Source organism: Corvus brachyrhynchos, unplaced genomic scaffold, assembly GCF_000691975.1.
Source record: "Corvus brachyrhynchos isolate BGI_N302 unplaced genomic scaffold, ASM69197v1 scaffold5, whole genome shotgun sequence".
Classification (NCBI taxonomy): domain Eukaryota; kingdom Metazoa; phylum Chordata; class Aves; order Passeriformes; family Corvidae; genus Corvus; species Corvus brachyrhynchos.
The window spans coordinates 12443896-12450492 of record NW_008238321.1 but is presented as its reverse complement, the minus strand read 5'-3'; positions in this window follow the sequence as shown (position 1 = coordinate 12450492).

The following is a 6597-nucleotide window of genomic DNA, read 5'->3' as shown; positions in this document are numbered from 1 at the left end:
AGCACAGAGACACCTCACACAATCATTGTAACACCACACAGTTCATTGCTGGGTAGCCCAGGGCTGGGAGAGGTTCATCCACCTTCCTAGCACTGATTCATATCAATTCTAGTGTTAAAAGGGACTAGAATGGTCACTGATTTCTCCACCCTGCATGTGACAGGATTTCCCCCAGTAAGTCCTTCGCCAGACACCATCTCAAGGAAGATGACCTTATTTTCAGAAAAAGCACCAGTTTTGATTTAAGGACCTCACGTGACAATGAATCCAGCACAATCCAGTGTAAATTGTTCAAATAATTAATTCCCCTGGCAGCAAAAATGTACAGGCATTTCTAGGCCTGACACATTTGCTCCTTCTTCACTGGTTTTCCAGTAACCAGGAGGGATGCTTCCACACACTGCTCTGGTTTTGTGGCCTGGCCAGGAGCAGAGTCAAACAAATGATAGGAGGGGTACTCAGAGGGCTGGACAACCTCAGCCTTACCCCCCTCACAGAGTGTAAAACACCAGCCTGTGCTTATGTGCTAACATCAATGCTGCAGTCAAGGAATCTGTGCCTCCCCCTGCCAGGACCCAGCGCACAGAGCTCTGAGAGAAGCCCGCAGCCTTGCACTGCTGAGCATGAAAGCTCAAAACTTTTCCATCCTGACAAGAGCAGTGATTTACAACAGCACAAAAGCTCTGTAGAGCAACTTGAAGCAAGGCTGCATTAGTTACCAGACAGAAGATAGGAGTAATCAATTTTGCTCAGTCTGGACTGAAGTTCTGGAACTTTCCTTGGGTTCAAAAGAAACACGAAGGTGTTTGAGCATCATTTTTTAGCCTACTGAAGAGAAGATGATCAAAAAGCCTCATGGTACAAAAACCCACTGCTTGGCTTATTCTTGGCTCTTCAGCATGTATAAACAAAATTTAAATAAATTGGGGTTGAGATAAATGAGGGTTAAGATTTTCTGTTTCTCCTGCAGCTACTTTTTGCCACGCTTTCTGCCATTAAGTTGGACCTTGCTCCTGAAACAGTTCATGGTGAACAGCAAGATTATTCAGAGAAAAACTCTTTATACAAGAGGCTGTATCAGACTGCAGGAAAAGTCAGGATTAGAATAAGAGGATGCTTTAGGCGACTGAACTTCAGCTGTGCTGAACTATATCCTTGGTTTCACACTGCTCAGTGTGTCAGGTGCATATTGTCTCGTTTTATCTCCAGCAGGTGAGCCACAAACAATGGGAAGAAGCAGAATGAAGAAAACAATGAGAAGGAGACTAAAGAAAACAATGAGTGATGATGAGGGCTTTGAACAGGAGGAGGTTTGTAGTTGTGTTTTTTTAAATAAAATACTTTCACAGAAAGGTTTAACAAAATTTACCTACATTGTAATACCCTGCTAGATTAAAGGCTTAAGCACATTTGCAAAATGAAAATGAATCCTGTGTTTAATCATTCTATTATAAAATTCATTAATATTGCAACAGCTTTGAATTACACAATTACACAAATATTTTGCATCCTATGATTTGATTCAGTAATCTCTTTTTTTCTAGATTTTATTAGCTATTTGCTTCAAATTTGTTCAGTGAGATGCTCATTTGGTTTGCTTCAGAATGGGAAGGATGATTTCTTCGCCCTAATGGGAAGATCAGAACCAGCCCTCATATCTCAGTGCTGCTCTGGGGACTAAGTCTCTTCTCCCTGGAGCATTGTTCCTCTCAGACACGGAGGTGAGTTAATCTCCTACCTTTCCCCAATTTTCTTAAAGTAGGGAAAACCTACTGAATAAACAACTGGTATTTTTTGCTTGTGGAACTCTTCCCAGCTCCTCAAGGGCTTCACTGCTCCTTTCCCTCACTGCTGTAAGACAGGGGACAGTCCCTACCCTCTCCCCTGGGCACCTCTCCCTCCTGTAACATGCAGCAGAAGGGGGACAGACGCAGGGACCTGTTCTGCTGAGAACACAGAAGAGCACAGAACTGACTGCTTGGGCTGTCCTGCTGCCTGTGTGCAGGCTGAACGAGGAGGATACCTCAAAGTCAGGGATTTCTTCAAAGCCTCAGAGGACTTTTGATTAACTCTGCAAAACTTATAGACCATTTCCTCCCATCTTCCCCCAACACACAGGGATTAAACAATTTAGCTGATGATTTTAGGTTAACAGAACAAGTGAACAAAAAATACCAGGATGAAAGTCCCCAATGAGCAGACCTCAACACAAATACTCTTCCTGAGTACCTGCTCTGGAAAGCAATTTGTTTTAACAACGAATTATGTGGTAAATATACAATATTAAGTGTATTTTCAAAAGCAATGGTTCAATTCCCTTGTCTACTGCCCAGGCACCTCCGGTTTAAAGAGGACTTAAACATTTGCAGCCAAAGATCACTGGGTATAATCCTTCTCTGGCCTTACTGAATCTGTAAACAGATAAGGCAAAGCCTGAAGAAACAATCTCTCAAGCAGGTCAGCCTACGCAGACATGCACACACACACTCTTCCTCTGTTCCAAAGGTTCAGAGTACTTTGTTAGCTGGAGGTAGGATTAAAGTAAGAATTTAAGTCCCCCAAAGCCTTTCCCTAAATGTGAACATGTGATAAGAGTTTGAGTTGAATCATCAAAAGCAGTGAAAGCTGGGACGGAGAACAATGACAAAATCAGTACTGCAGACTCACATGAGCAATGATTCACATGATTAGCTCTTTCTAGGGGTTAAAAAATGGATATAGCAGGATTGTTGCAGCCAGCCTTAGGCTTTGAAGGCCCACACAGAGACACATTTCCAAGGTAGAGGTCTTCATTCCAACTTCATTCCAGAGGGAGGAAAATAAGAAAATAACAGGTGTGATGTTCTAGTGTATTGAGAACTGAAAATCTGCTTTCCATACTCATCACACGAGAATAAACCTGGAGCAGCAACATGATATACACACACAATTAATAAGATCTGCAATTTATACAAGAGTTTAAACCAAATTTTCAAGCCCCTGTAGGTATTTCTAATTCATGGTATTGATATATTCCCCTTAAAATAGTTGGGAAATATACCTCATCCTCCTCCCCCCCGCACAGGGAGGTGGCACAGATGTTAAGCAGAGTGTAAAGCTCCCTGTAAACTGCTCTGTGCGTGCGATGGGTGAGGCTGAGCCTGAGCGCTGCCAGCCCCATCCACCCTGTGCCGGGCTGCAACCAACCTGCAGCGCTGCCTCGGCTCAGCCTCCCTCGCTGCTGGGAGCCCCTGCATCGCCTGCCTGCTGCAAAGGGGGCTCGGGAGCTGCTGAGGAGCGGGGCACCCGCCCCGGGGCCGCCTGCGGCAGCCGCTTGGCCGCTCGCCTCCATCGCTCTGTCCCGCTGCACACGCAGCGCCTGGCAGGAAAACTGCCAGCAAGCGGGCTAAACTTGATCCACCTCCTAAGGGAAATGAAAACCTCGGGGAAGGCTTGGAAAGACAGCAGTGCCTGTCAGTGGTGTCTCAGTTGTTCCTAATGGAAGGCTACAGCGCTGTGGAACTCTTCACCTCCCTTTTTGCTTGTTAGGGTGGTACCCAAAGCTGCTCCCAGCCCAGACTCGTGGTGCTACAAAGATGGAGTTCAGAGACCAGCAAAGGGTTCAACAAGTTCCTCACCACTGAGAAAGCTGAAGCTGCCTTTGGGGGCAGTTTTGTCTAACCCCAGGAAGATGGCTTGCTTGACCAGCTCGGCAGGCCACAGCAGCCTCTCCTAGGCTCCGAGTGAGGCGTTGATGGGGAGAAAAAGATCACCAGTTCCAGCTGTCCCTGCTGCTGCCAATCTATGCTGATGGCTTCCAAGCCAAGACCAGTACATCCAGGATGTGGACACCTCTGTTAATTAAAGTGCCCGCTGACCTCGGGAGCTGGTTCACTTTTCCCTGGTTCTCAGAACTGCAGCATGGATCAGGCGTGCTGCTCCAAGTGTCATCCCCTGTGAGCAAGGCCTTTCCCTTCAAATGACAATAATCTATAAATATGTAAGTGTGCAGCATTTATCTGAAACACTGGCAAACAAAAACAGTTGCTACAAGGTCACTCAGACAAGAATTCATAATACTTTACATCACCTCTTCTCACTGGGTACAACTAAAGAATGGCTGTTACTGCCTTTGCAGACCAATTTTAAATGGTTCAGTTCAATTGTGTTTGTACACAGAGCATTGCATTTTGACTTACAAATTACACTGAGATCAGTAAACATCTATTTCCTGAAGTTAAAGTTTCCTTTTTTTCACTTGCAAACACAAAGTCACTTCATGGCAGGGAATATCTTCATATTGACTGGAACCTCAGTCCCTGCTTCAAGGGAGGGAAAAAGACCCAAATACATCCCTGGCCCAAGGGCAGCATCTCTGCCAGTGATGCAGGGCCTTAAGATGGGTCATTTTATACACAAGAAGTGGTGGCTGTGGCTGAATGAGAATCAGGCCTATTATTTTTGTCACTGAAACAAAGCTGCAAGGTTGATGATGAATTTCAGCCTGCAAATTTGGTATCACTGCCTTCCCAGCACACATCCACTGGGTATTTCCTCTGTCCAAACCCCTTTCCTGGTGCTGTTGCCATAGTGCCTAAGCACCACCCAAAGCATTTATCCTCCCGTGAGTGAGGAGTGCTACTACCTGCACTTCACACCTGGGAAACGGGGTGCAGGGAGACTAAACGACTTGCTCAAAGTCATGCAGGACAGGTTTGAGTTCCAGATTGCTAACATCAGCCTGGTCAATCCCTCCTTCATGTTAGCTGGTCTTTATATAGCATCAGCCAGCCATTGTCAGCTAAACGGCTCTTACAAAGCCGGGCATGCGTGGCAAGGAGATGACTGTGCAATAGGGGGTTGACGCTAGCAGACATTTGAACTACAGAAACAAAACTAAATTAAAATTAAAGCTCCCTTATTACATTTCTAATTGTTGTGTGATGCTATGCAATCATTTTTAAACCACTGGCACCTTTCTTTTTATGTGAGACAAATAGAGGAAAATACGGGCTGAATCCAAGCCTTTGTTTGGCTTTATTATGTGCGATTCCTTTTTTAGCATTCTGAGCATTTAACCTTGAAAAATAGTGTTGTTTTGCTGCTGTGTTTTCTGATTGTTAGTCTCAAGGCATCTCAGTGGCATCTTTATAAATCTGCTGTAGCTGGTAAATATTTCTTGCGGTCCAGAGCTGAAGACTGAAAAACCCAGATCACTTTTAGCTGTCAGGCAATTAATGTAATCCAAAGGAAATGAAAGGTTTGTGCAACTGGGACTGCTTTTAATAACAGAGGGTTCCTGACTCATGCTTCTAAGGGGAACAAGGAAAAACATCAATAAAATAAAGCATAGACCGGGTGCTGGAAAAGATCTTGAGACTCTGAATGCCATTTCATTGCAGATTATGTGACAACCATTATTGTGAGAGAACACTGCAAATGTATTTATTGATACTCTATTTCAAATGACAGCCATATTATAGTTACACAGGGATGCAGCGTCTCACATCATCAGCTTCTAATTTTTCCTCTTTCGGGTCATTCCTGTGTTTTAAGTGAAGCCAAGCACAGGAAGGAGGTGTTTGTTTAGAGATGCAGTGCCAGTACTGATGGCTGTTCTTAGCCAGAAGAGCAGGGCACAGAGCGAGCTAAGCTGCTGAGACACAAAGGTAGCAAGGCACAGGATCAAGGCACTGTGTGTATGAGCCAGGATCTGAAACAAGTTGCAGGCTCTGTGGGCATAGGGATGCTGCTGCAATCTGGAGTGCAGGAGCAGGGATTTTAGCCTTCACCCAGGTGGTGTTGCTGTCAGCAGCCTCCCAGCAGGTACCACTGAAGGCCAAGGGAGAAGTCAAGTGCTTGGCACTTCAAAACTCAGTCCAAGGTTCAGGGATTTGGCAGTCTTAACTGGTAGCCTTTTTATTTGGTCAATAACCCCTGCCAGTGCCACAGAAGCCATGCAAAAGGAGTGAGCCCAAAAGCCTGTTTGGGGCAGGGTTGGAGGCAAGTAAAGCAAGGGACAGGGTTCGTGAGCTTCACCAGACTGTCCCCTGGCCCAGCTGGGGACGTTACTGCTTTAGCAAAATAGGGGCAAACCCTGACAGGACACAAGAGAGAATCTTCCAACCTCAGCAGTCCCCCTGAACAGACCTGGGAGAGCATCAGTGCCTGTGGCTAACAGGACACAGCACCTCATCTGTGGGTTTGCCATGCACCTTCACAGCCCAGAGCCTGGAGAATGTTTCCCTGCCCAGCTCTGCCCTAACTGCTGTATAAACAGAGCTCTGGGCCATCTCTGCAAGCCCAGGGCCACAGCACTCCCTTTTGCGTCTCCTGACTGGTTCAGCTTGCATCTAATACTTCTTTCTTCCTCTGGAGCCAGAAAGAGTTCTGTCTGTATTAAGATGGCAGGATCAGGCCCTTTTATGATACTGCCAATATAGAATAATTAAAGCAAACTAAATGAATAATTCCAGCAGATGAAAATTAACTCAGCCACATAGGCAGATAAAAGCATCTCCTGTTATTTGAAGTGTCTGTGGAGCTGCACCTTTAAACACCATGGCAACCAATGCCATTACTGAGTCCTTTTTTAGATCTCATTTAAAATGTAGGGAA